Genomic DNA, 27,500 nt, shown 5'->3' with positions numbered 1-27,500 from the left:
GAGAAACTGCAGGCCATTTGCAATAGGTAAGATGCTTCCTCCTCCATCCTGCTCAAAGCCCTCCCACCCTTCACCACCACCAAGCACCATCTCTGCTCCTGATGTGGCATCTAGGGCCCTCCAGGAATGAACGTCAGCCTTCCAGAAGCGCCTCCTGCGGTGCTGGGGCACTGACCCCTGGGCGCCTTCTGCTTCTGTTCAAGCCTCGAAGCCGCCTGTGCCCTCCCTCAGCGGCCACCGCCCTCCTCCCCACCGATGGCTCCTTCCCAGTCTTCCAGGCCGTCAAAATCCTAACCTTCTTTTAAAATGCTCTGGTTCACATCAGCTTTGTATTTCCTGAGCGAGTACTGAATGATCTTGATGATTTTTTTTTTAAGTCTCCTGGCTACGCCTTTGAACACTTTTTCCTGTCTCTGTCTTTTTCATCTCGAAAATCCACATTTGCTGCAGCTTTTTTCTGACCCCCTGTTGGGTCCTTACCTCCTCTCTGTCTGGCTTCCTCTCTCCCAGGCTCGTCTGCTGACTGCTTTCGCAAGGTGTCTGCTCAGCCACTAATTGTCACAAGTTCCAGGAAGAGGCAGAGCAGGGGCCAGGCCAGGAGGCAGGAGCCACCCACTTAGGAGGCACCGGGGTGCCGTGCGGGGGGCAGTTTGGTCTAACAAAGAAGAGCTTGCAGAAGCGTAGTGGAAAATCAGTTTGGAAAGATAGATTGAGGTTAGCAGAGATGTATAAAAGTTGTGACTTAGATCATTGTAAATAACATCCCAATATGTAGCTCCAGAACAATTTGTCCAGGGGAGAAACCTCACCAGCAAGGTGGTTTCTTGAAGAAAAGGAAGTTTGCCAAGCGGAAAGCCCCAGCTGCTTCTGAGCAAAGGGTAGTGCCTGGACCAAGAATCAGGGCATGAATCGGCCTCCTGGGCTGTCCCGACCTTAACTATACTTTGTTTTGGTCAGACGGCAGGCGGGTTGCCGCTCACAGCCTGTTTCTACGATCGATACTTCCACATTTTAAAGACACCTTCATGCATACACTGTGCACGCCCGTGGAGAGGAGACATTCGCATTTCCATCCCTCAGGTAACTTCCGGTGCTTACTTCATGTTTCAAGTATGAGTGCCTTCGTTCCGTGACCAGGCTTAAGATCCATATGGTAGATGAACTGGATGTTTACAGCTGCTACTGATGGACGGCCACAGAACCGATTCTCACGGCGCGATTGTAGCTGTGAACCGTCTCCCGAATTCTCCACCCCAGACTCTGTTCCTGCCTTTCACCGTCCATGCCCAGGTGACTGCGTCATCCCCATGGCGAGTGGGCACCCTCCTTCAGGCTCAGAGGCTGCCCTGCCCCATCCTCAGCCCTGCCTTAGGAAAGAGGACCACAGATCTCTCCATCCAGAAAGACAAAGAGACCACACAGGATGAATCCACACCAATCCACGACTGGTGGCCCACTGCGGAGCGCTCTCCAGGCACCTGCTGCCGGGCGCTTTCAACAGCAGTCGGGAGCCAGAAGCGTGAGGCCCGGCGTGGCCTTGATGGCATCTTCTTCAATCACCGGTTGACACATAGGCCACAGGGCTATGGTAGAAATCCTCCCTCCTTCAGGGGCCTCTGACGTTACTGAGAATCTAGGCAGAGCTGGGTAGAAATGTAGAATGGGGAAAAAAAATCTCTTTATTGCAAACATTTTAGAAAGGGAGGCTGCTGAAAGGATGTTGATTCTTCTTAAGAAAACTTTATGCACATCCTCTTTGCATTTCTGTGCTAGTTTCTACTGCAATTTATTTTCTCATCCCAGCAGGTGGTAATTTTAGGTGACAGTTTCGGAAAGTTCCAACCATTATTTCTTTTTTAATGAATCTCTTGAAATCAGACTTAGCAATCCAGATCCATTTTCCCATTCAGTACGAGTGGGAGCATTGTATTAGCCAAAATCAAGTTTTCCTTTTAAGGACAGGAAAGCTTATAGAGACCCAGGAATCACTCGTTTGCCACAGTATTTTCCTGCAGGTCCTGTGCCTGGAGGAACAAACCCGCGTCTGGGTCTCCTCTGGCCTTACTGATCATCAGGGAGTTCATCTCTTGTCCTGTCCATTACAGCACCAGCAGGAACTTAGCTGTGTGTGGTCCACTGCCGGCTTGAGACTCTGACGTGTCTTCACAAAAACAAAGGCTTCTGTGTCTCTCCTTTATCACAAATTAAACCCCATGAAATAATGTATGACGAGACTTTGCAAAGCAAAATGCAGTTCCTCTTCTGGAGACAGCAAAATGCTGCCGGGTTTATTTCTTTGTCAGTAGCATCATGACAATTTCAGGGAAGCAGCTGTGCCAGCTCTTCATTTCCCTAAAACAGGTTATGACAGTTCCCTGCCTCATGCGTTCAGTTCAGTTCCTGAGCAGCTGCTATATGTCAGGCAGTGAACTGGGTGCTGGGGATCGATGCCTTTAAGGGGCTTGTGTTGGAGGAGGGGGGAGGTACTCAGGAGGACTGTCCTTCACGGTGACAGTGCTGGGACAGAGACATGCTCTGGGGCCCAGAGGACCCAAGGAATTCTGCATCTGTGTGCCAGGGACTTTGCTGGAGCCAGCGATAAATCTGCATCTGCATGAAGAGGCATCAGGCTAGACCTGGGGAGTGACAGACACACACGGAGTCCCTACCCAACAAACGATCATGGGGTCACACCATTGGGACCCTGGAAGCCACCAGATGCCCAGGAGCCCATCCTCCCCCTTTGCAGTAGCAAAGCCACCACCCATTTTACAGATGAGACTGTTAAGAGACCCAGTACCTCTTGTGCAAGGGCACACAGCTGATCAAGGGCTGAGCCCGCACGAGAGCCAGAGTTCCTCCCACATCCGGACACCCCAGGTGCCTGTGCACAGGGAAACACCAGCGTTTTTGCTAACACATTCCCGGCAATCTCTTCCACAGACCTGAGCCTGTTGAACCCTAGTGACGTCCTAGACACAAGAGGGCAGTGCAGTACCGCACATGTGCGCTTCTCCCTGGCCTGTGATGGGTTCTGCAAGGGACCGGTAACTTCCCAGGGGCTGGTGTTGCCTCCGGCATGTAAACCACACCGCAGCCACGGCTGAGGATGTCAAGAGCACCCTGTGGGGACACAAAGAATCCAGCCCTCCAGTTCCCGAAGTCTTTCTTTGGGACCCACTATTTGGCAGATGCCAGGCAGAAGGCTGAGTGTGCAGAGATGAGGACAGACGCTCTGCCCTCAAGTCGCCAAAATCCAGGAAAATGAATGCCACCGGGAACGCAGTCAAGGGTCCCGAGCTTGGGGAAGAGACTGGCATGTGCCAAGAGCCCTGTCAGGTGGAGGCATCTCACCCACACGTGCCCACAGCCTGGGCTCCCATGCCCGGAACAGTGGAGAAGAGTGAGGGCCCTGGGTCCTAGTGCCCTGTGAGTGTGTTGTCCTGGAGACGAGCACACACAGCCAGCAGGAGGACAGTCAAAGGCAGAGGGTGGCAGCGTGTTTAAGAAAGGCCATGAGGGCTGCAGGCACCAGGAAAAAGAATGTTTAGTAACGGGTAAAAATGGGATGGGGGGAAGAAAAGGCAGACAGCCCTCATCAAGAAGGAGCAAGAGGAAGTGTAGGCTAAGTACCATATGTATGGGAAAGGGAGCCATTGACCCTGACTCACCTCTAAGTCCCTTTTGTGACTTAACTTATTTCCCCAAAAATTATGTTAAAGTCCTAACATCCATGCGCCTTGGCTGCCTCATCTACTAATTTAGGATAATAGTGCCTGCCTTATACGGCTGACGCAGTGTAAATTACTTATTACCTGAAACGCTCAGAGCAGGACCTCTTGCTGGCAGATGGTGGTGCTGCTCTAGGAGGTGCTGACGGGCTGCTGATGTTACCTGTCACTGCAGCTCCGGCTCTGACTCCTGACTCCGTATCTCAGAGGGGTCTCCGGTCGTGTGCACCGATCTCCTGTAGTATGGGAACACTTCGCCTCCTGCTTCTGGTGCCTGGAAACATAAATTCACATCCCGTTCACAGCAGCTGATGAGTTTCCATTCTGTGCAAAACATTAGACTAAAATGACCGAAGATTCTCATAGACAGAGGAAGTTTGGGGAAAAAGGAGAATTATGTGGACAAAGGAATTTTATTTTCTGTCTGGATACAAGAGTTGGTGGTGGCCTTAGCAGAACTGGATATTGGAAGCCCGGGCTGGGCCTGGACAGTCCTGGGGCTACACAGGCTCTTCTTCACGCAGAGAAGAGTAAGGTCGCCTGTCCTCCAAGTGCACACTGCCCGGTGAGGCCATCAGCACCATCTCCAAATAGAAGCAAGATGAAGAAATAACTCGATGATGAGTCGTGCCTTGCCAGGGTGGGTGCACACTTGGCCTCTCCTAGCTCATAAGCTAGTATCTGTCTCTGACTCCCTAGAAATCCCAGGTACCACTGAGAAATATTTACGCTATTAATCACAGCTCCCAGCCGGGTGCAGTGGCTCACGCCTGTAATCCCAGCACTTTGGGAGGCTGAGGCGGGCAGATCACCTGAGGTCAGGAGTTTGGGACCAGCCTGACCAACACGGTGAAACCCCATCTCTACTAAAACCCTGCCCCCCGCCCCGCCAAAAAATTAGCCAAACATGGTAGCTGTAATCCCAGCTACTCAGGAGGCTGAGGCAGGAGAATCACTTGAACTCAGGAGGTGCAGGTTGCAGTGAGCCGAGATCATGCCATTGCACTCCAGCCTGGGCAACAAGAGCAAAACTCCAACTAAAAAAAAAAAAAAAACAAAACAAAACAAAAAAAAAAAAACAAAAACCAGCTCCCATTTATTTCACTCTAATAATGGCCAAGAACTGCAAAGAGCACCTTCGTCACTTACCTTTTAGAAACGACACTGTTGCCCGCATCTCACATGTGCAGAGAGCTGCGCGGTGGTGAGCAGACGCGCTGGAGAGTGAAGCGCAGGGAACCCACCGGACCCCGGCTGTGCTGCTGCCGTGGGATCGCGGTGCTCGTGGCAGAGAAGTCAAGGTGAAGGTATTCGTGGTGGAAGTGATTATCATTTGCCGGCCAGAGACTGGAAGAGCCCCTTTTTTCTTCAGTATGATTGGGGCCACTTATCTATGGTCTGAGAAGGATTCTGGTGGGGACAGGGCCGCAGGCACCCCTGCCCTGGGAAGCTTTGTTCTGACAGCGGCTGCATTTCGTCAGCTTGGGGGTGTCTGAAAATGTAGGCTAAGTACGATATATATGGGAATAGGAGAATGGGAATGGCTCAGACAAATGGCCATGGGGCACGGCAGGGAGCTCTTCTCCTGTACCCACCTCCGGGTCCCTTTTGTGACCTAAAACTATGTTAAAGTCCTAACGCCCAGGAACTAGGCTCATTGCAGATATAACTAATTAAGACGACTCCATACTGGAGTAGGAGGGCCCCCGGATCTGAGATGAGGGGTGGCCTTCCAAGAAGAGGAGAAGACACAGATACCAGAAGCAGACGCTGCTGTGTGACATCAGAGGCAGAGGCAGGAAGGACACGCCGCAGACAGATGGCCCCCACCAGAAGCTGGAAGAGCTGCCGGCCTGCCCACACCTTCGCCTCGGCCTTCCGGCCTCCGGACCAGTGCGGCAGTCCATTTCTGTTGTTTCAAGCTGCCCGGTCTGTGAGACTTTGTTAGGGCAATCCTGGGAAACTGATCCAGTCTCCAAGTACCTACTCATCCAAATCCTTCTTCAACACCCAGAATTCCTCTCTGACTTCAGGCCCACTGACAAGGAACTTGCTTTTGGAGACGTGGACTCCAAAGTGTGGTGCCTGGGTTTTGTTAGAGACACAGATTCTCAGGCCCCATCACAAACCCGTGGAATCAGAACTATGTGCTGGTGCCCACCTGTGTCCGCTTTAACAAGCACTCCAGGTGATTCGGAGGCAGTTCAGAGGCAGAGCCCGGAGTGTACAAAATGCCTATTCTTTGCTTCCAAGACATACTTTTCCTATTTTCATTTTCTGAAATCCGAATACCTCTGAGACGATCTCTTTAACATCTTATTGTTAATAAATCAGTGGTTCCTCTTACAGTTGGGGGGGGGTGTCTCGAATCCATGAAAATGAATGAATCCAGCCTTCACCTGCTATGCCTGTAAGTGCTGCTTTGTTTAAGAAGGTGTCCTCTGATGGTAGAGAGGATTCCTGTGATTTTAAAGTTGTTTGTGTCCCAGCAGTGGGCACTGTAATGAGCACCTCAGGCACACGGTGACCTTCAGGAATGTTCCTGCGAGGCTCCCAAACCTCCCGCTCATTTCTGATGCACCAAAGCCTGGGGCCTCATCTCCGGGCCCCACTTCTGTTTAATTACCTCGAGCTTTGTTTCCGCTGCCTGCCTGCCCGCCCGCTGCCCGCCCGCTGCCCGCCGCCCCGCCTGCCTTGCAGAAGCATCTCCGGTTCTGGAGGCTTCACTTGGAAGATGCAACCCCTCCAGTGGAGAGGAGGCCCCTGACTAGGGAGAATATGCATTTGGTCAAGGTGTTTTCTTCTCTTTCTTCTGCCAGTATTCTGTTCGGGGGCACACAGCACTGCCTCACCCATGCCCAACCCCCCTGGGGAGCTGAGCCTTCAGATAAAAGTAGTCCGCAGTTGGGAGGCTGCTGTTGGAGATGGAACAGCTGTTCGGTTGCACTTCCACAACACGGTTATTAAAGCAGGAGAGAAGTAATTAAAACTGTCACTCGTGTGGCTGTTCGAATTATATTTCTACTTCCTCTCCACGGAGCATTCGCTATGTGTTACAAAAATATTTCATTGTGGTGTTATACATCATTAATTTTGTTTAAATTATTTTTAATTGCTCACTGACATGACAGAAAAATGAGGAGGAAATTGGGAAGAAGAGATTTTAACAACAAAAAACTATAAAGGGTGAATTTCATTTTTATTTTTATCTCATTCTTTTTGAGTTTCGCTCATATCACCCAGGCTGGAGTGCAATGGTGCGATCTCAGCTCACTGAAACCTCCACCCCATTTCAAGCAATTCTCCTGCCTCAGCCTCCCAATTAGCTTGGATTGCAGGTGCCCACCACCAAGCCCAGCTCATTTTTGTATTTTTAGTAGAGATGGGGTTTCACCATGATGGCCAGGCTGGTCTCGAACTCCTGACCTCAGGTGATCCTCCTGCCTCGGCCTCCCAAAGTGCTGGGATTACAGAAGTAAACCACTGCACCTGGCCTGAATTTAGTAATGAGTCCTGGGTTGGTGTGGGCATGTCTGTGGGCAACATGCAGACACACAAGCAGTCACACATATGTGCACATTTGCAGACACGCATGAACACACATGCTCACACATGCAGGTATGCATACAGACACATCCACACATGCACACATATATGCACATTCATACATGCGTGCACACACACGCATGCACACAGGCACATGCATGCACACACATGCGCGCAGGCAGACACATTTACACATGCACACACACATACATGCATGGATGGATCCAGACACATTCATTTATGGGATGGGCTGGCAGGAGCACCCAGGAGCCACAGTTCAGCCCGCTGCGGAGCCAGCTCTGGGGTGGGGGCAGGTGGAGCGTGGGTACCAGCACAGAGTATTTTTCTGTTCCTGGGACAGTGACAGAATTTGTCGCAATTTCTGGTGGGCGAGGCTGTCTTCCTTGTTGCTTCTTCCTCAGATGGTCTCGGATATCGTGGCCCTTTATCTTCTGGAAGAATGCGACTTTGTATTGGGCTTTCAACTTAAATCTGACAAAAATCTCTGTATTTCTTTCACTTCCACAGCTGGCATGGAGGGAAAACTAACCCACGTTTACTCTGTTCGTACGAGTAGCATTGCTCATTTATTTCTCTTCTCTCCACGGTATGGGCGAGGTTTTCTAGAACGATAGTTAGCCAAGACCCAACGTCTATGTTAGTTTCTTTTTTCTCATATCCTTTTCTATCATTTCCATTTCAAAGCAAAGCAAAGACTTTTATATTCACATTCCCCCAAGAGATCTTCCATGTTTTAAAAATGGTTCATTTAGTTTAAAACCGATGTAGGCAGGGTCTCCATTTGTGGGGCACTCCAGGGACCCAGCAGCCACATCAGGATGCCTCTTGGGTCTTGAGGTTTGGTTGGTGGCATTGCTGCATGTTGACAAGGACAGGAGCACAAGAAGAAAACAGTAAGCGTAATGAGAGCAGTAAAACAATTATTAAATAATTCATCGGAGCAAGAGCTTCCAGCTAGAGAAAGTCGGAATGCTTTTAGATTCATAGAATGTTAGAGCAGAAAGAAGTTCCAAGATCTGCTAATCCAAACGTTTCCAAACTTGTTTTAAGCCACAGAGTCCCTTCTTCAAAAGGAAATTTACTGGGAAGCCCAATATGGAAATCGCTGCTTCTCAAGAGACTCTTGGGACTCGCTTTGAAAATCTCTGATCCATTTCCATTGCCACATTTTGCAGATTAAAGAAATGTGGGGGCAAGAAGGTTAAGTAATAAGAAAAGTCTGCTTGGAGGAAATAAAACCTAATGGCACCAAGAGCCACGGTGGAAGAGCACAGACAGTGCACGTGGCTTGTGTAAAAAGATGTTTGCGGGGCTTCTGTGCAAGATGCCCAGGACCGCAGCGCGATGCCTTCAGAATCAGAGATGGATGGAAAATCTGGGCAGGATCCGCAAGGTAGCCAGGGTGCTGGCCTCTAAGGACGAGCAAGACCGGCTGACGGGAGGCTTTGTGTGTGCACCTGGAGGGCAGAGGCGCCTCCTTATAAGTGACCTCCCTGGACTTTAAACATCTCACAAAATGTGGAGCCAGTTGTCAGGACAACGGCCCATTTCCCCGATTGGCCAGCGGGCCCCTCGGAGAAGAGAGTGTTAAGAACAAGTGTTAAGAACAGACCAGTTGTCATCGTGAGCAGGATTTCTGTCAAAGAATTCTCCTACGGTTGGGACTTCTTATCCAGGTCTTCCACTAACCCTACCAACCAACCGTCTCACCATATGCCCATTCATCCACGGAGCCCCAGGCAACAGAGTGAATGGATATTCATAGCTCCTTGATGAAATAAGAACGAGAAATCTAGATAAGAATGTAAATAATCACAATGCAAGACACACCTACGGAGGGGTGAGGAGGGCATGCACCGGCCTAAGCATTTGATGTGTGTTCCTGTGTGACGCTCAGAGCGGCTCTCTCAGATGAGTGGTGGTATTCTTCCCATGTCACAGATGAAGAAACTGAAGACCAGCTGATTCAAGTGACTTGCCCGAGTCCACTGAGCTAGCCAGTGGTGCAGCCAGCATTGAACACTCCGGTTTACTTTGACTTTATGATAAAAAAATAGACTTTCCCAGGGAGCGAACGGAGCCCAGTGGGTAGAGGACCGAGTCTGTGACCACAGTGCCTGGTTTCGGTGCCTCAGTTGATTCCTCTGTGAAGTGGGGATGTAGTGCCTCTTCCATGGGCTGTGCTAAGGAAGGAATGAATTAGTGCCTGTGAAGCACTGGCACACGGTGGGCACGATGAGCAGGGCGGGGTGGAGAAGCGTTGCTGTTCTTGTTGGTGTTGTTGCCATTTCTGTGTTTATGGTGGTGCCACAGAGGAGGGAGCAGGCGGAGGGACATCGCCGAGAAGACGTGGGGCTGAATCCTGGAGACTAAGTAGAGGTTTAGCAGGAAGCCTGGGCATGAAGAGCAGGTGTTCAGGCAGAGAACAGCACAGCCCCCCACGCAGGAACAGGGGGTCCGCAAAGCTGGGGGCGGGTGTGGTAGGTCAGGTCTACAGAGGTCTTATATTTCACACCATGGGTTTAAGCCGAAGCCTCTGGACAGTGGAAATAACAGGAGGTCCCAATCGGAGGAGCGACGAGTCGGAACTGTGTGTCAGCCCTCAGGCAGGAGAGTGGGGACAGCGCTCAGGACATTAGCACGGAGGTGGGAGGTATTCAGTAGGCACCGTGAGAGAGGCTAGTGAGGAATCAGAGTGGGGTTAAGAGAGGCCGCAATGTGGGACGGCCTCCATTCAAAAAACAGGATTTGCTTATGCTACATCCTCGAATCCGAAGGAAAAAGCAGGTGATTTCGTATCGCGAGCAGTGGCCACCAAGGGTCTGGAGCTTTATGGCTCAGCCCACCTGGTCATCCCCCTTGCTTGTAGGAAGTGACACCACCCACCTTACAGAGAGCTGAGAAGGGAAGTCCCTGCCCTCAGGACACACACCCAGCAGGTGGCCAGAGTGTGATGCTCCTCACATATCTCCACTCTGCTGTCACCCAGTGGACCAGCCATCGGGGGCCAAAGCGGAGGGTGGGCAGAAACCTCAGCCTCCATGCAGACTGAAGCGTCAACAGGAAGCAGAAGCCAGCAAGGTCTGACCCGCAGGGGCCTTTCCGGTCTCCTCCTGGAGACAGTGACCTTGCACAGAAGCCCCACAGGTATCCACTTACAGAAGATCTGTGTCCAGGTCTGATCAGATGTGAAGGCCAGGATGAACCCCCATGTCACCCATGATCACGGTGATGATGCAGAGGAGCCTGGGCCCCTCCACACACCATACATTGTCCATGCAAGCACTGTCTGCAGAAGCCGAGCATTTATTCCCACGATGGGAACGCTGCTCGGAAGATTTTAGATTTTCTCTTGTAAAACTGGTTTTACATTCCAGACTCATAAGGAATAAACTTTTTACTTCTTAGTATGCTTAATTGTTGACAGTGTTACCTAATCATGAATTTTATCATACCTTCATTACAAAACTTGATTTCAATGATCTTGTGCATTTTTTAAAAAGCAAAGCTAACTTCTAACACAGGTAGCTGGCAATTTTGAGGCTGTTCAAGAGAAGGCACCACCGCCTCTGAACCCACTCCACCAAGTGTGCTACTTCCTAGGGAATGTGTACCATCCTTGAATTATCCACCTGTTCACCCTTTTGGGGACTATCAGTTGGGGACTTGCTAGTAACAAGTCAATGTACATTTTCCTATGTGGGACGCAAATGTTGTACAGAATAGCTTCCTAAGTTCCAAGTACAGTTGAAGAGAGAAGACGTAACTGTGTTACTGGAAATCAAACTAGAACTTAATTACTTGGATCAAAAGTCATTGCAGAACTTGGAGTCACAATGTGGCAGAGTGTGATCAGCACTATGACAGTCTGAGGGCCAGGATGATACCAGGAGCTGTGAGAAGTATGCAGAGAAGGCCTGGACACGGGGCCAGAGACTCCATCCACATTCTAGCTGTGCCTCCATCAGGGGCAAGGAAACAGCCAGTGAGCACCGCACCCTTCCCCTGCGGCTTGCCTCATCTCACAAAACGTGCTGCGTCCCTTCCTTCATACTGGGAATTCTGTGAATCATGTGAAACACCTGAAAACGTCACTCTGGGAGCGTACAAGTGACACTGAGTTCCATGCAGATAATTCCTAAAACCTAAGGCTTTTACGCATCAACTACTCAAAGGTACAAGCTGAATTTGGAGAATGTACAGAGGACCTTTCCTTCCTTTTTTTTTTTTTAATGATTGGGAAGGTTTCCCTTACTGAAAAGGCCTGCCGTGAGCCCTGAGTGTCAGTGATAATTTCCAGAGCAAGAGGTTCCCTATGACTATAAAAAGTCAACGTGACGCTGCCTCCCCATCATCTGTGAGCGTGTCGAACAACCCATCCATTTCCACGGCCCCATCCAGCCGGGCTCCTTAGACTGCTGCCTGGGAAATAGGATCACTTTCAAGTTCCCTGGACATGTAAAATCGGATTCAAGCAAAACTAAATCCTTTGGGACCCGGAGTGGAGGCGGGGTGGGGGGCGGCCTCAATCCCAGGTTTGATGTCAGCCATAGCAAGGTTTCCCAATCATACGGCTGCAAGACCTGTCGGCGGTTTTGACGAGGAAATGCTGTCTTCAGAACAAGTATTTTAATCATCCGCAGTGGTTCTGGTAGCTTGGCCAGCTCCCTGTTTATCAGTATGATAATATCACCTCAATGTATAAACTTTATGCATCAGGCATACATAATGCATAAACCAGCAAATAAAGAGATCTGGAGCCTGTTCACAGCGGGCCCTGCCAATTATCTCGCTCGGCCAGAGCCTGCCTCTGCTCGCAGCTGTTCTTTGAAACCATTCATCAACGCTTAAGAGATACCGGTGGTGCCGGCCAGGCTGTTTGAATCGCCATTGTTTACATACTAGGAGTTTAGCTGCTGGTTGGAAATTATCTGTCACGTAAACATCCTCTGAGGATACAGATGAGAGGAAGGGAGACAAGCGCTGTCTTTATGAATTTTTTTTCATTTATTCTGATGACTTTTTTCTTCTACAGTTCTGTGTCCTTTTTAATTACTTCATTTTCATCTGGAATGGTCACGTTTCTCCATCCAGTTGAGCAGGTGCAAATTAATGCTCTAAAATGATGGGGCTGGAAACCAGAGAGACAGAAATAAATATTTTCTGTCCACAAATCTGTTGTGTAATTCAAAGCGTTTCTTTCGGTAATCTGATTCCCCCCCCCACCCCCGCCCCCTGCTGCAGGATCTTTACAGGGCAAAAAACAACCTTATGTGTGGGTCGTGAATTCAGTGGCTTCCATTTGTTTATTTTCCCTTCCGGGAACAATATACATTTTGGAAGTCAGATATTGACCTTGAGCCAAAGTAGTATGTGTTAACCCACCAAAGTTTTTAAAGGGCCAATTGTTTTTGATGCGGTTATCTCTTTATAAGCGAAGGCTGAGCTGATACGGTCAGTTTTCTGCTGTCAGCAGGCATGCCGTTGCACATTTTGGTTTGAACATCAGGGCTGTTAATGCATGCTCCGAGGCTCTACCAGCCATGAGGCAGGAAGGAACTCACAATGAAATATTATTGTATGCTTTCATTTAAAGGTGTATCCTAAATACAAAAACTACCCAGGCATGGTGGCGCATGCCTGGAATCCCAGCTACTTGAGAGGTTGAGGTGGGAGGATCACATGAGCCCGTGAGGCAGAGGCTGCAGTGAGCCCAGCTAGGGCCACTGTACTCCAGCCTGGGTAACAGAGCAAGACCTTGTCTTAAATAAATATATAAACAAAAGCACTTCCCATGTTCCAAGACTAGACATAAACATAAAGATACCAGAAGTATTGGCTGAGGAAGGGCAGAAAGGCAATCCCGCGTTCTCAGCCTCTTGGCTTTCTTTTTTCCTCCCCATCAGACTTAGAACAGAACCTCTTTCTCAGCACAGGTGGACACCATCTCCTTCCATACTTTCCCATGACGTGGCAAATGTTGACATTGCAAAGGCAGACTGTGATCACAGAATTCTCCTCTCTGGAGGATGGTATCCCCATCACAGGGAGTTGTGACGAGGTTGAGAGAATGTCCCCAAGAACGCAGTGCAAGTGCGAGGCACGTCGCGGGAAAAAAATGTTGGCTGCTGTTTTTGCTGAAGCCGCTGTTGCTGTTACTAAAAGTAGACTTTAGCCACCTGATTCTGCAGTTGAGATCCAGATGAGGAAAGCTGCTTACCTGGAATCACAAAATAGCTGGTCTCCTGACCCCCTCTTTGCTTATAGGGGTATCTGTGTAGACCTCCGAACAGTGGACGCCATCCAGTGGTTGTACTGGCCACACGGCATCAAAGCATATTTCCATGCAAGTCTGTCTTCCCTACAAAACTCTGAGCTTCCTAAGAGCAAATCCTTTGTCTGTTTCTGTCTGTTTCCCCAGGACCTAGCACCATGCCTTGCACGTGGTGGACTCTCAGTACCTATTTGATGAATTACATGCAAAGTGAAAAAGAAACTGTGAACGTGAATTGTCAGAATAATAACTGCTGAGTGGAGTCCTAAGGTTTAGCCACAAGAATCTGTGCCCAGACAACACGGGTGGATGGTCTTACAGGCATCAGAGACAAAAGAGTAGAAGCTTTCTATTGTATGAAACAAATCGTTAAATAAGTTTTACTGACTAGACTTGCGTAAGATCATTTGGAAGGAAAGAAAAACAAGACCAATGTAAAACTTCAGGGGTAAGCCCCTCATAAGTCTCCTTGGTAAAAGTATTCTGTTGTTTAAAACAGGTTTAAAGTACTCCCTTTAATGGTACCAGCTCGCCCCAAATTCTGTGTGCGTTCTTCATGTGTCTGGCATGTCCCCCCTTCTCTAGAAATCTTAGGCAAATGCTAACACGGGTGTAGTCTGGCCGAAGTAGCACAGATTTTAAGTGTCCGATTCCAAATTAGGATTCTGCTTCTGCTCTCCTTCTTAGAAGAAAAAGTGATTTAGACGTTCCTAAGTTATTTGCCAGTTTTCGGGGGCCGTCACAGAAACCTTGAGGCCTGAGGTGGTTCTACAGTTCACACAGACTGCAGTGGGCACGCGTCCCCTGGGCCGGAGGGAGAAGCCAGATGCGGAGGCGGCCCTCGGAGCTGACCTCAGACCACCAGAGGGTCTGGTCTCAGGGCAGAGACCCAGTTAGACTGCCTGGGGTTAGGAATCCTCAGACGTAAAATGATACGGAGAGGCTGTTTTTCAACTTTTATTTAGTGGCCTTCTTAAATGTAATTTTATTCATGTTCTTTGTACTCCACTAGTGTAAAGACGTATTCTATATTAAAATATCGGCGAAGAAGTATTCTATATTAAAATATGGCCTGGCTGTCATAGGGCTTCATAAACAGAACGTAATTCCTGTCTTAGACGTAGAGACTGCTATCCTTGGCACATAGTGAAAAGGACACAGGGATTCCCAATGAATGAACAGCGAGACCGCAGCCTGAATTAGAAAAAGCAGGACGCTGAGAACGGTCTTGAGAGACCTTTCCTTAGCCTAATTTAAATTTGCTACCTTGATATGTCTTAGCCAATTATATACTTAGGAGATCATTCATTCATTAACCATTAATCTGTTCAGCAAACATTTTTATTCAACGCTGGGTCTGAGATTTAGAATACGGAGAGGGGCCCGAGGATTTCAGCACGCGTTCTTCTTTCTGTCTGTCTGAGATGGGGTAGGCACATGGTCCCAGCAGCCCTGGTTTTAGAATTGCAACTCAGTGTGACAGTTGGTAGCATTGGTAGTTATGGCACTGTCTTCAGTCACAAATTAGAAGGCACACAGGAGAAATACCTGCAGCAACGTGGTAAGAAACAGTCAGCTTCTAAATAACATACACGAGCAGCAGTACCATTCAAATGGACGAAGGATGAGAGGGGGCGGCTTGCAGTCAGGAAAACACACGGGAAGTGCAGGTGGGTGTCACACAGGAGGAGACGTCCAGCTTTACTCAGAATTCCTCAACGTTCAAACATTTACCCATTAGAGTGCTTTTAAACCCTTTTTAAAAGGCATAACCTAGACCTCCACACACTATCAGTTGGAGAGCAACTAGACGATATTCACTAAAACGTGAGCTGCTGTGACTTTCCGTGTAGAATGCATCACGGCTCCCAGAGTTTCACAGCCCCTCCCTGGAAAATATCACCCTCCACCCTGTGTGGCCTGTAGGGGCTCCGTGGAGATACAGACTCATCCCCGCCCTGCAGGGACCACACTCCACCATGGGATACGTGTCGGCCAGCAGCATGGGAGTGGGCATGAACTTCGCCATGTCCAGGACATTTTTTAGTTATGCACAATATTTTGGGTAATATTTCTTTTTTAATTTATTTTTTTATTGAGGTAAAATAGACATTACAGATAATTTGCCAGCTTTACCATGAGAGTGGCAACAAATACATTTATGCAACTTTGTCCCCCTCCATGGTTCATTTCTGCAAGCCTCCTTGCTCACGTCCTTTTGTTGTGAGCTCAGCCTGTTTCAGATGAAGGCTGACCTTTCAGCCAGGATCCTAGAAAGGAGACATGTCCTGGAGGAGAGCCTAGGAGAGCACAGCCGGGCTGTCACAGACCTGGTCACTAGGACCTGGTCACCAGGACACAACGTTAGCAGAAAGTCAGCTTTCTTGTTTCACAGCATTGAGAGTCAGGAGTTGCATGTTTGAAACCACAGGATTATTTCATGAGCGCTGACTATAAAACCTTTTTAAAACAGCAACTGCAGTGCTACCAACCAGCTTAATGACAGACGCAGTCTTACCCATGTGCGAAGATATACGTAAGAGGATTTTCAGCAATGCTGTTTCAGGATAGCAGGAAATGAAAGAAAACAGCCTAACTATCCATCGGTAGAGAATGGACTAAATACATTATTATATTTCCATACAATGGGATGTGATGCATTTCTTCAAAAATGAAATTTTACCACTTTTAAAAATTATTTACGTGATTGAGTATTATAGTATTGACCTTTCTGCTACTTGATGTTTTCACGCAGCCTTACACTCTTCATATGGGTCTGTGTTATTAGCTGTAGATCTACTGATTCATTTTGCATGCTCTATAATATTCTGCCATGTGAATAACTGCATTTCATTCATTTAATCTCCTGCTAGTGAGTAACTAGGTAATTTCCCGCTTGTGACCTATACGTAGTTGCTGTTAAGAACAATCTCACCTGCCCCCCCCCGCCGTGCCCAGGTGCAGAGGGCGCTGTGAATTGTCTTCCCAGGACTGGGGCCGGCACATCAAACACACAAGCATCTTCAGATGTCACGGACATCACTAAGCTGTTCTCCAGAGTGGCTGCACCCACTTTCACCCCCACACACGGCTTCACCCTCTAGTAGTGACCAGACTAGATGTCAAGACTGTGCAAAATATGTTACATTGAGACATGTTATATCATACTATATATGGCATGTATATTATTATGAATACATGGCCATGTGGTAGAAATATCTTTTAATATGCAGAGAAATTATAAACATTAACTTCAAAATTATGGTCACTTCTGAAACGAGAGAGGACTGCGATTAGGGAGGGAACGCAAATGACGTGGAAGCTATTTGTTATGTCTTTTTTTGTACCCAATACTACGTATTTATTAGTGTTTTCCCCAAATTCTTTTATTTTGTTTGATTTGCGGCTCTTTCATTTTTATTTGTAATTAATAATTGTGTATATTTATGGGGTATGTGATATTTTTATTTTTTTGGTTTGGGGCTCTTATTTTTATTTGTAAATAATTAGCACATATTTATGGGGTGCAACATGATGTCGTATACATATATACACTGTGGAATGATTAAATCAGGCTAATTAACATATCTGTCACCTCATACATTTATCATTCTTTGTGGTGAGAACGTTTAAAACTCCACTCTTTTAGCAATTTTGAAACATACAATGCATTATTATTAATTACCTAGAGTCACCACGCTGTGCAAGAGACAGCAAAACGTATTCCTCCCGTCTCGCTGAAATGGTGTACCCCACCCCCAACCAACACCTCCCCTTTCCCCACCCGCCGCCCCCTCACTTCAGCCTCTGGTAAACCATCTTTCTACCCTTCACTTCCATAAAATCATTTTCAGATTCCACATATGAGTGAGATCATGTGACATTTCTCTTTCTGTGCCTGGCCTATTTCGCTGAGCCTAATGTCTTCTAGATTCATCCATGTTGTCACAAATGACACAGTCCCTTCGTCTCTAAGGCTGATGTAGATGTGCCACACGGTTTCATCCGTTCACCTGTCGAGGGGCACGGAGGTGGTCTCCACGCCTGGGCTGTTACGAATAGCGCTGCAGTGAACACGGAAGTGCGGACAGCTCTTCAGCATCCTTATTTCAGTTCCTTTGGATCTTTGCACAGCTGAGTCATGGGGAATCATAGGGAAATTCTAAGTTTAGTTTAGTTTTTTTGTTTTTTTGTTTTTTTGTTTTTTTGAGACAGAGTTTCGCTCTTGTTACCCAGGCTGGAGTGCAATGGCGCGATCTCGGCTCACCGCAACCTCCGCCTCCTGGGTTCAGGCAATTCTCCTGCCTCAGCCTCCTGAGTAGCTGGGATTACAGGCACGCGCCACCATGCCCAGCTAATTTTTTGTATTTTTAGTAGAGATGGGGTTTCACCATGTTGACCAGGATGGTCTCGATCTCCTGACCTCGTGATCCACCCGCCTCGGCCTCCCAAAGTGCTGGGATGACAGGCGTGAGCCACCGCGCCCGGCCTAAGTTTAGTTTTTTGAGGAACCACCATACTGTTTTACAAAATAGCTTTGCTGATTTACATTTCCGCCTACAGCGCATAAGGTTTCCTTTTCTCCACCTCCTCACCACACTTGTTAGCTTTCCTTTTTTTTTTTGGTAATAGCCATTCTCGCAGGTGTGCGGTGATACCTTTTTGCGGTTTTACCTTGCGTTTCCCAGTGATGAGCGATGCTGAGCGTTTTTCATGTATCTTGTTTTGACACATGTCTCTACAGGTCATTTGCCCATTTTTAATAGTTATTTGTTTCCTTGCTATTGGGTAGTTTGAATTCCTTACATATCTCGGTTTCTAGCCCCTTCTGTGATATATGATTCGCAGATATTTTCAACACAATTCATGGAATCTCTTTTCATTCTATTAATTGCTTTCTTTGCTGTGTAGAAGTTTAGGATGATGCGACCCGTTTGCCAAGCTTTGCTTCTGTTGCCTTTGCTTTTGGGTCCAATCCAAGAATCATTGCTCAGACCAATGTCGTGGGGCTTTTTCCCTATGTTTTCTTCCAGCGCTTTTACAATTTTAGATCTTACATTGAAGTCTTTAATCCATTTCTGGTTGATTATTGTTTAAGGAGTAAGATAAGAGTCAAGTTTCCTCCTTCTGCATGGGAATAGCCAGCTTTTCCAACACCACTGATTGAAGAGACTATCCTTTTCCCAGTGTGTGTTCTTGGTATCTTTGTGAAAAATAAATTAACCATAGATGCATTGGTTTATTTCTGGGCTGTCTATCCTATTCCATTGGTTAATGTGTCTGTTGTTATGTTAGTACTATGCTGTTTTGATTACTACATCTTTGTAATATGTTTTGAAGTCAAATGGTGTGGTCTCCTGTTTTATTCTTTTTGGTCAAGATTGCTCTGGCTATTTGGGGTCTTTATGATTCCATATGAATTTTAGAATTTTTCTGTGAAAAAATCAATTTCCTTCTGTTTCTGTGAAGAATGACTTGGAAATCTGGATAGAGATTGCATTGAATCTACAAATTCCTTTGGGTAGCATGGACATTTTAACAATATTAATTTTTCCAATCCATGAACAGGGGATATCTTTCCATTTATTTGTGCCATCTTCAATTTTCTTCCATCAATTTTTATAGTATTCGGTATACATATTTTTACCCCCTTGGTTGAATTTATTCCTAAGTATCTTTTTTAATGCCATTGTAAATGGGATTGTTTTCTTTTTTTATTTTTATTTTTATAAGAAGAGAGAATAGGGAGGAAAGGTGAGGCAGAAGGAAAGGAGATTGGATTGTTTTTTTATATAATAAAAAAAAATAAAGAAGAGGAAGAAAGAGAAAGAGGAAGAGGGAGAGAGGATGGGGGTATTGCTTTATTGCCCGGGCTAGAATGCAGTCTAAATATGGGTATGCCTATAATTGTCCTTAATAATGGAGACATGAAAGAAAATGAGGGAAGAGAATAAAAAACAAGGAGCCAACCAACATTTCGTTTCAACTTCTAAGTTGATATGATGTGGTACTGATAAGAGTGTATATTTTGTGTATTTAAAGTAGAGAGTTCTGTAAACGTTAATTACGTTTACTTGTTCCAGATCTGAGTTCAAGTCCTGGATATCGTTGTTAATTTTCTGTCTCATTGATCTGTCCAATATTAATGTTGAAGTCTCCCACTATTATTGTGTGGGAGTCTAAGTCTCTTTATCTTCTTGTATGTCTGAGTATTCCTGTATTGGGTGCGTATATATTTAGGATCTTTAGCTCTTCTTGTTGTTGCATTGATCCTTTTATCATTATGTAATGTCCTTTGCTTCTTTTGATCTTTGTTGCTTTAATGACTATTTTATCAGAGGCAAAAATTGTAACTTCTGCTTTTTATTTATATATTTTAGCTCTCTGTTTGGTTGGTAAATCTTTCTCCATCCTTTGTTTTGAGTCTTTGTGTATCCTTGAATATGAGATGGGTCTGGATGCAGCATACTGATGGGTTTTAGTTTTTTATTCAAATTGCCTGTCTGTCTTTGGATTGGGGGATTTAGTCAATTTAAATTTAGAATTAATAATGATATATGTGAGTTTAATACTGGCATTTACTATTAGCTGACTATTTTGCCCATTAGTTGATGTAAATTCTTCATTATATTGATGCTCTTTTTGGTATTTTTTAGAAAGGCTGATACTGTTTGTTCCTTTCTATGTGTAGTGGTTCTTTCAGAAGCTCTTGTAAAGCAGGCCTGGTGGTGATGAAATCTCTGAGTGCTTGCTTGTTCACAAAAAAACTTTATTTTTCCTTCACTTATGAAGCTTAGTTTGGCTGGATGTGAAATTCTTGGTTGAAAGTTCTTTTCTTTAAGGATGTTGAATATTGGCCCCCAATCTCTTCTGGCTTGTAGGGTTTCTGCTGAGAGATCTGCTGTAAGTCTGATAGGCTTCCCTATGTGGGTAACCTGACCTTTCTCTCTGGCTGCCCTTAGTATTTTCTCCTTCATTTCAACCCTGGTGAATCTGACGATTATGTGCCTTGGAGTTGCTCTTCTTGAGGAATATCTTTGTGGTGTTCTCTGTATTACCTGGAGTTGTATATCATCCTGCCTTACTAGGTTGGGAAAATTTTCCTGAATAATATCCTGAAGCATATTTTCCAGCTTGGATTCATTCTCTTCCTCACATTCAGGTACACCTATCAAGCGTAGATTAGGTCTTTTCACATAGTCCCATATTTCTTGGAGACTTTGCTCGTTCCTTTTTATTCTTTTTTCTCTAATCTTGTCTTCTTGTTTTATTTCATTGAGTTGGTCTTCGACCTCTGATATCCTTTCTTCTGCTTGATCAATTTGGCTGTTAAAACTTGTGCATACTTCACGTAGTTCTCGTATTGTGTTTTTCACCTCCATCAATTCACTTACATTCCTCTCTAAATTGTGTATTCTTGTTAACATTTCGTCAAACTTTTTTTCAAAGTGCTTAGTTTCTTTAGATTGGGTTTGAACAAGTTCTTTTAATTCACAGAAGTTTCTTATTATCCACATTTTGAAGCCTGCTTCTGTAATTGGAACCCACTCGTTCTCCATCAAGCCTTGTTTCGTTGCTGATGAGGAACTGTGATCCCCTGCTGAGGGAGAGGCATTCTGATCTTGGGTATTCTCAGCCTTTTTTGGCTGTTTTCTTCCCTTCGTTGTAGATTTATCCATCTGTGGTCTTTATAATTACCGTCTTTGTAATTGGGTTTCCGAGTGAACGTCCAACTTACTGATACTCAGCGCCGAAATCTGAGCCACCCACTGCGCCGACTAAATCAGCGGCGTTAAGATTGATGGTGTTTTTCTGACTCTGCACCAAGAACCGACGCTCTGAGGCGCCGGCAAAACTGCCTCGCCAGTCACAAGAGTCGCGCTGGCGACCCGTGGGGCTCCTCCGCTGGGAATCTCCTGGTGAGTGATCAACAAGAATTCATGTGAAGGTGTGGCGTCCTCTCCTTTGCGCTTTCACTGGGAGCTACAATCCCGAGCAGCTAGTGATCAGCCATCTTTGATCTCTCCGGGATTGTTTTCTTAATGTACTTTTAGATAGTTCATCGTTAGCATATAGAAATACTGCTGATTTTTGTTTTGCATTTTGTAGCCTACAGCTTTACTGGATTTGTTGATCAGTTCTAACACTCCTTTGGTGCAATCCTTATGGATTTCTCTATAAGAAATTATGTCATCAGCAAACACAAAAATTCACTTCTTCCTTTACCTTTTGGATGACTTTTATTTATTTCGTTCTCTTGCCTAACTGTTCTTGCTAAGACCAGGACTGTGTTGAATAGAAGAGTTGAGAGTGGACATCCTTGCCTTGTTCCTGATCTTAGAGGAAAAGCTTTCAGCTCCACCATGGAATATGATGTTAGCTATGGGTTTGGTGTAGATGGCTTGTATTGTGTTGAGGAACATTCCTTCTATGTCTACTTGTTGACAGCATTTGTCATGAAAGGATGTTGAAGCATTTGTCAAATACTTTTTCTGTATCTATTACAAGGATTGCATGGCTTTGTCCTTCATTTTGTTCATACGGTGAATCACATTGACTGATTTATGTATGTTGAAACATCCTTGCATCCCAGAGCTGAATCTCACTTGATCACGCTGAATGATCCTTTTTTAAAAAAAAATTGTTGGCCGGGCGCAGTAGCTCACACCTGTAATCCCAGCACTTTGGGAGGCTGAGATGGACAGATCACGAGGTCAAGAAATTGAGACGATCCTGGCCAACATAGTGAAATCCTGTCTCTACTAAAAATAAAAAAATTAGCTGGACATGGTGGTACGCACCTCTAATCCCAGCTACTTGGGAGGCTGAAGCAGGAGAATCCCTTGAACCTGGGAGATGGAGGTTGCAGTGAGCCAGGATCATGTCACTGCACTCCAGCCTGGCAACAAAGTGAGACCCCATCTCAAAAAAAAAAAAAAAAAAAAAAAAAATTGTTTATTTCCATAGGTTTTTGAGGAACAGGTGGTGTTTGGTTACATGAGCAAGTTCTTTAGTGGTGATTTCTGAGATGTTGGTGCACCCATCACCCAAGCAGTATACACTGAACCCAATCTGTAGTCTTTTTCCCTCACCCCCTCCCACTCTTTTCTCCAAGTCCATTAGCGCAGCTCCCACTTATGAGTGAGAACATATGTTTGGTTTTCCAATGCATGATCCTTCTAATGTACCATTGAATATGATTTGCCAGTATTTTGTTGAGGATTATTGCGTCTATTTTCATCAGGAATATTAGACTGTAGTTGGGGTTTTTGGTGGGGGTAGGGGAGTTTGGTAGTGTCTTTGGCTTTGGTATCAGGTAATGCTGGCCTCAGAAACGAGTTTGGAAGTATTCCTTCCCCTTCTGTTTTTTTGGAAGAGTTTGAGGAGGACTGATATTAGCTTTTCTCTAAATGTTGGTAGAATTCAGCAGTGAAACCATCCGGTCCTGGGGTTTTCTTTGATAGGAGAGTTTTTATTATTGATTCGATCTTCTGACTCATTATTGATCTCTTCAACTTCTTCACAATTCAGTCTTAGTAGGTTTTATGTTTGTAGGGATGTATCCAATTCTTCTTGGTTATCCAATTTGTTGCCATGTAATTGTTCTTGGCGGTCTCTTATGATCCTTTGTACTTCTGTGTTATCAGCTGTAACATCTCGTCTTCCATTTCTGATTTTATTTGTGTCTTCTCTCTCTTTTCTTAGTCTGGCTAAATTTTTGTCAATTTTGTTTAGCCTTTCAAAACACAAACTTTAAAAAACAAACTTAAAGATAGAGCAATACAGTATAATGTTAAGATTTTATAAAGCTTGCAGATATATACATGCAATCATTTTCATGTTATCTTTGTCTATGTTTAAAATACTTGCTATGTGTGAATATGACCACGTATGTGCAGACAGAAATTTAAGGACATTTTAGCAACATTAGGCTACTTCTGGAAGTGGGGATGAAACAGATCACTGTTACGTTATTCCTTTCTTTAGTGTTTGAAGTTTTTTAGAAATATGTATCAAGCTTATGAGTTAAAAGATGAAAAGGGACTCATTCAGGCTCTGTAGCTTTTTTATTGTACAGAGGAGACAAAAGACTTAAAACTATCTACACCTGTGGTTCCTCTGTAAAATATGGTTAGAAATATCTACTTTGCAGAGCTGCTTTGAGGATTAGATTAGAAATTACTCATAAAAAAAATCTAACAGGATGCCTTTTACATAGTAGGCACTAAATAAATAATAATTGTTTTCATTATTAATAAGAACGTAGAAAATGTTCTGTTTGCAAGTTTACGCGCGCTGAATTGAGCCGAGAAAACAGATACAGATTCTTTATTTTTCGATAACTGATCCGTTCCTCCAATTGAGTTCCCCATGGGGGGAGAATGGACCTTGGAGCCAAGAAACTTAGTTTGACTCAATAATTTAAACTGGCATTAAAGTCTCTTTTGGAAAGTGCTGCCTCTTTGGGTGTAAATATGTGGATTTTCAGATCACTATTCCCTCACTGGGTAGAGGGCACCATACTTAGCAAATACAAATTTAAAATACGCAGTTACGTTTGAATGTTAGGTAAACAAATAATTTTTTCCTATGTCCCAAATACTGCATGGGACAAACTTACACTCCTCCCTCTCCTCCCTCTCCTGCCTCTCCTGCCCCTCCTCCCTCTCCTCCCTCTCCTCCCTCCCCTCCCTCCCCTCCCTCTCCGGCCTCTCCTCCCTCTCCTCCCTCCCCTCCCTCTCCTCAAACCCCTCCCTCTCCTGCCTCTCCTCTCTCTCCGATCTCTCCTCCCTCTCCTCCCTCCCCTCCCTCTCCTGCCTCTCCTCCCTCACCTCCCTCTCCTCCCTCTCCTCTCTCTCCTCCCTCTCCTCCTTCTCCTGTCTCTCCTCCCTCTCCTCCCTCTCCTGCCTCTCCTCCCTCTCCTTCCTCTCCTTCCTCTCCTGCCTCTCCTGCCTCTCCTCCCTCTCCTCCCTCTCCTCCCTCTCCTGCCTCTCCTCCCTCTCCTCCCTCTCCTGCCTCTCCTGCCTCTCCTCCCTCTCCTTCCTCTCCTTCCTCTCCTGACTCTCCTGCCTCTCCTCCCTCTCCTGCCTCTACTCCCTCTACTCCCTCTCCTCCCTCTCCTGCCTCTCCTCCCTCTCCTCCCTCTCCTGCCTCTCCTCCCTCTCCTCCCTCTCCTGCCTCTCCTCCCTCTCCTGCCTCTCCTGCCTCTCCTCCCTCTCCTCCCTCTCCTTCCTCTCCTGACTCTCCTGCCTCTCCTCCCTCTCCTGCCTCTACTCCCTCTCCTCCCTCTCCTGCCTCTCCTCCCTCTCCTCCCTCTCCTCCCTCTCCTCCCTCTCCTCCCTCTCCTGCCTCTCCTCCCTCTCCTCCCTCCCCTCCCTCCCCTCCCTCTCCTGCCTCCCCAGCCTCTCCTCCCTCACCTCCCTCTCCTCCCTCTCCTGCCTCTCCTCCCTCTCCTCCCTCTCGTGCCTCTCCTCCCTCTCCTCCCTCTCCTCCCTCTCTGCCTCTCCTCCCTCTCCTGTCTGTGTCTCTCCTCCCTCTCCTCTCTCTCCTCCCTCACCTCCCTCTCCTGCCTCTATTACCTCTCCTCCCTCTCATCCCTCTCCTCCCTCCCCTCCCTCTCCTCCCTTTACTCCCTCTGCTCCCTCTCCTGCCTCTCCTCCCTATCCTGCCTCTCCTCCCTCTCCTATCTCTCCTCCCTCTACTCCCTATCCTCTCTCTCCTCCCTCTCCTCCCTCTCCTCCCTCTACTACCTCTCCTGTCTCTCCTCCCTCTCCTCCCTCTCCTCCCTCTCCTCCCTCTCCTGCCTCTCCTCCCTCTCCTGTCTCTCTTCCCTCTCCACCCTCTCCTACCTCTCCTCCCTCTCCTGCCTCTCCTCCCTCTCCTCCCTCTCCTGCCCCTCCTCCCCCTCCTCCCTCTCCTCCCTCGCCTCCCTCTACTCCCTCTCCTCCCTCTCCTGTCTCTCCTCCCTCTCCTGCCTCTCCTCCCTCTCCTCCCTCCTCTCCCTCTCCTGCCTCTCCTCCCTCACCTCCCTCTTCTGCCTCTCCTCCCTCTCCTCCCTCCCTCCTTTCCTCCCTCTCCTCCCTCTCCTCCCTCTCCTCCCTCTCCTCCCTCTCCTCCCTCCCCTCCCTCTCCTCCCTCTCCTGCCTCTCCTGCCTCTACTCCCTCACCTCCCTCTCCTCCCTCTCCTCCCCCTCCTCCTTCTCCTCCCTGTCCTCCCTCTCCTGCCTCTCCTCCCTCTCCTCCCTCTCCTCCCTCACCTCCGTCTCCTCCCTCCCCTCGGTCTTCTCCCTCTCCTGCCTCTCCTACCTCTACTCCCTCTCCTGCCTCTCCTCCCTCTCCTTCCTCTCCTCCCTCTCCTCCCTCTTCTGCCACTCCTCCCTCTCCTCCCTCTCCTGCCTCTCCTGCCTCTTCTCCCTCTCCCTCTCCTCCCTCTCCTCCCTCTCCTCCCTCTCCTCCCTCTCCTCCCTCTCCTCCCTCCCCTGCCTCTCCTCCCTCACCTCGCTCTCCTGCCTCTCCTTCCTCCACTCCTTCTGCTGCCTTTCGTCCCACTGCTCCCTATCCTCCCTCTCCTCCCTCTCCTCTCTCTCCTGCCTCTCCTCCCTCTCCTTCCTCTCCTCCCTCTCCTGCCTCTCCTCCCTCTCCTCCCTCTCCTGCCCTTCCTCCCTCTCCTCCCTCTACTCCCTCTCCTCCCTCCACTCCCTCTCTTGCCTCTCCTCCCTCTCCTGCCTCTCCTCCCTCTCCTGTCTCTCCTCCCTCTCCTCCCTCTCCTTCCTCTCCTCCCTCTCCTGCCCCTCCTCCCTCTCCTCCCTCTACTCCCTCTCCTCCCTCCACTCCCTCTCTTGCCTCTCCTCCCTCTCCTGCCTCTCCTCCCTCTCCTGTCTCTCCTCCCTCTCCTCCCTCTCCTTCCTCTCCTCCCTCTCCTGTCTCTCCTCCCTCTCCTCCCTCTCCTCCCTCTCCTCCCTCTACTCCCTCTCCTCCCTCTACTCCCTCTCTTGCCTCTCCTCCCTCTCCTGCCTCTCCTCCCTCTACTCCCTATCCTCTCTCTCCTCCCTCTCCTCCCTCTCCTCCCTCTCGTCCCTCTCGTCCCTCTCCTCCCTCTACTGCCCCTCCTTCCTCTCCTCGCTCTCCTCCCTCTACTCCCTCTCCTGCCTCTCCTCCCTCTCCTGCCGCTCTTCCCTCTCCTCCCTCCCCTTCCTCCCCTGCCTCACCTCCCTCTCCTCCCTCTCCACCCTCTCCAAACTCTCCTTCCTCTCCTCCCTCTCTCCCTCTCCTGCCTCTCCTGCCTCTCCTCCCTCTCCTTCCTCTCCTTCCTCTCCTGACTCTCCTCCCTCTCCTCCCTCTCCTCCCTCTCCTCCCTCTCCTCCCTCTCCTCCCTCTCCTTCCTCTCCTCCCTCTCCTTCCTCTCCTCCCTCTCCTGCCTCTCCTCCCTCTCCTCCCTCTCCTTCCTCTCCTCCCTCTCCTGCCCCTCCTCCCTCTCCTCCCTCTACTCCCTCTCCTCCCTCCACTCCCTCTCTTGCCTCTCCTCCCTCGCCTGCCTCTCCTCCCTCTCCTGTCTCTCCTCCCTCTCCTCCCTCTCCTCCCTCTCCTCCCTCTACTCCCTCTCCTCCCTCTACTCCCTCTCTTGCCTCTCCTCCCTCTCCTGCCTCTCCTCTCTCTCCTCCCTCTCCTCCCTCTCCTCCCTCTCGTCCCTCTCGTCCCTCTCCTCCCTCTACTGCCCCTCCTTCCTCTCCTCGCTCTCCTCCCTCTACTCCCTCTCCTGCCTCTCCTCCCTCTCCTGCCGCTCCTCCCTCTCCTGCCGCTCTTCCCTCTCCTCCCTCCCCTTCCTCCCCTGCCTCACCTCCCTCTCCTCCCTCTCCACCCTCTCCAAACTCTCCTTCCTCTCCTCCCTCTCTCCCTCTCCTGCCTCTCCTGCCTCTCCTCCCTCTCCT

General features: G+C 47.9%; 1 protein-coding gene across 4 annotated transcripts in view; it reads left to right on the top strand.

The window, feature by feature from the left end:
- DPP6 (dipeptidyl peptidase like 6) overlaps positions 1–27,500 on the top strand; it is a 1,161,897-nt gene that overhangs the window by 1,065,219 nt on the left and 69,178 nt on the right. The gene's annotated exons all lie outside the window — the stretch shown is intronic.

The sequence above is a fragment of the Saimiri boliviensis genome, chromosome 10 (assembly GCF_048565385.1).
Source record: "Saimiri boliviensis isolate mSaiBol1 chromosome 10, mSaiBol1.pri, whole genome shotgun sequence".
Classification (NCBI taxonomy): domain Eukaryota; kingdom Metazoa; phylum Chordata; class Mammalia; order Primates; family Cebidae; genus Saimiri; species Saimiri boliviensis.
This window is presented reverse-complemented; position numbering and strand designations above follow the sequence as displayed.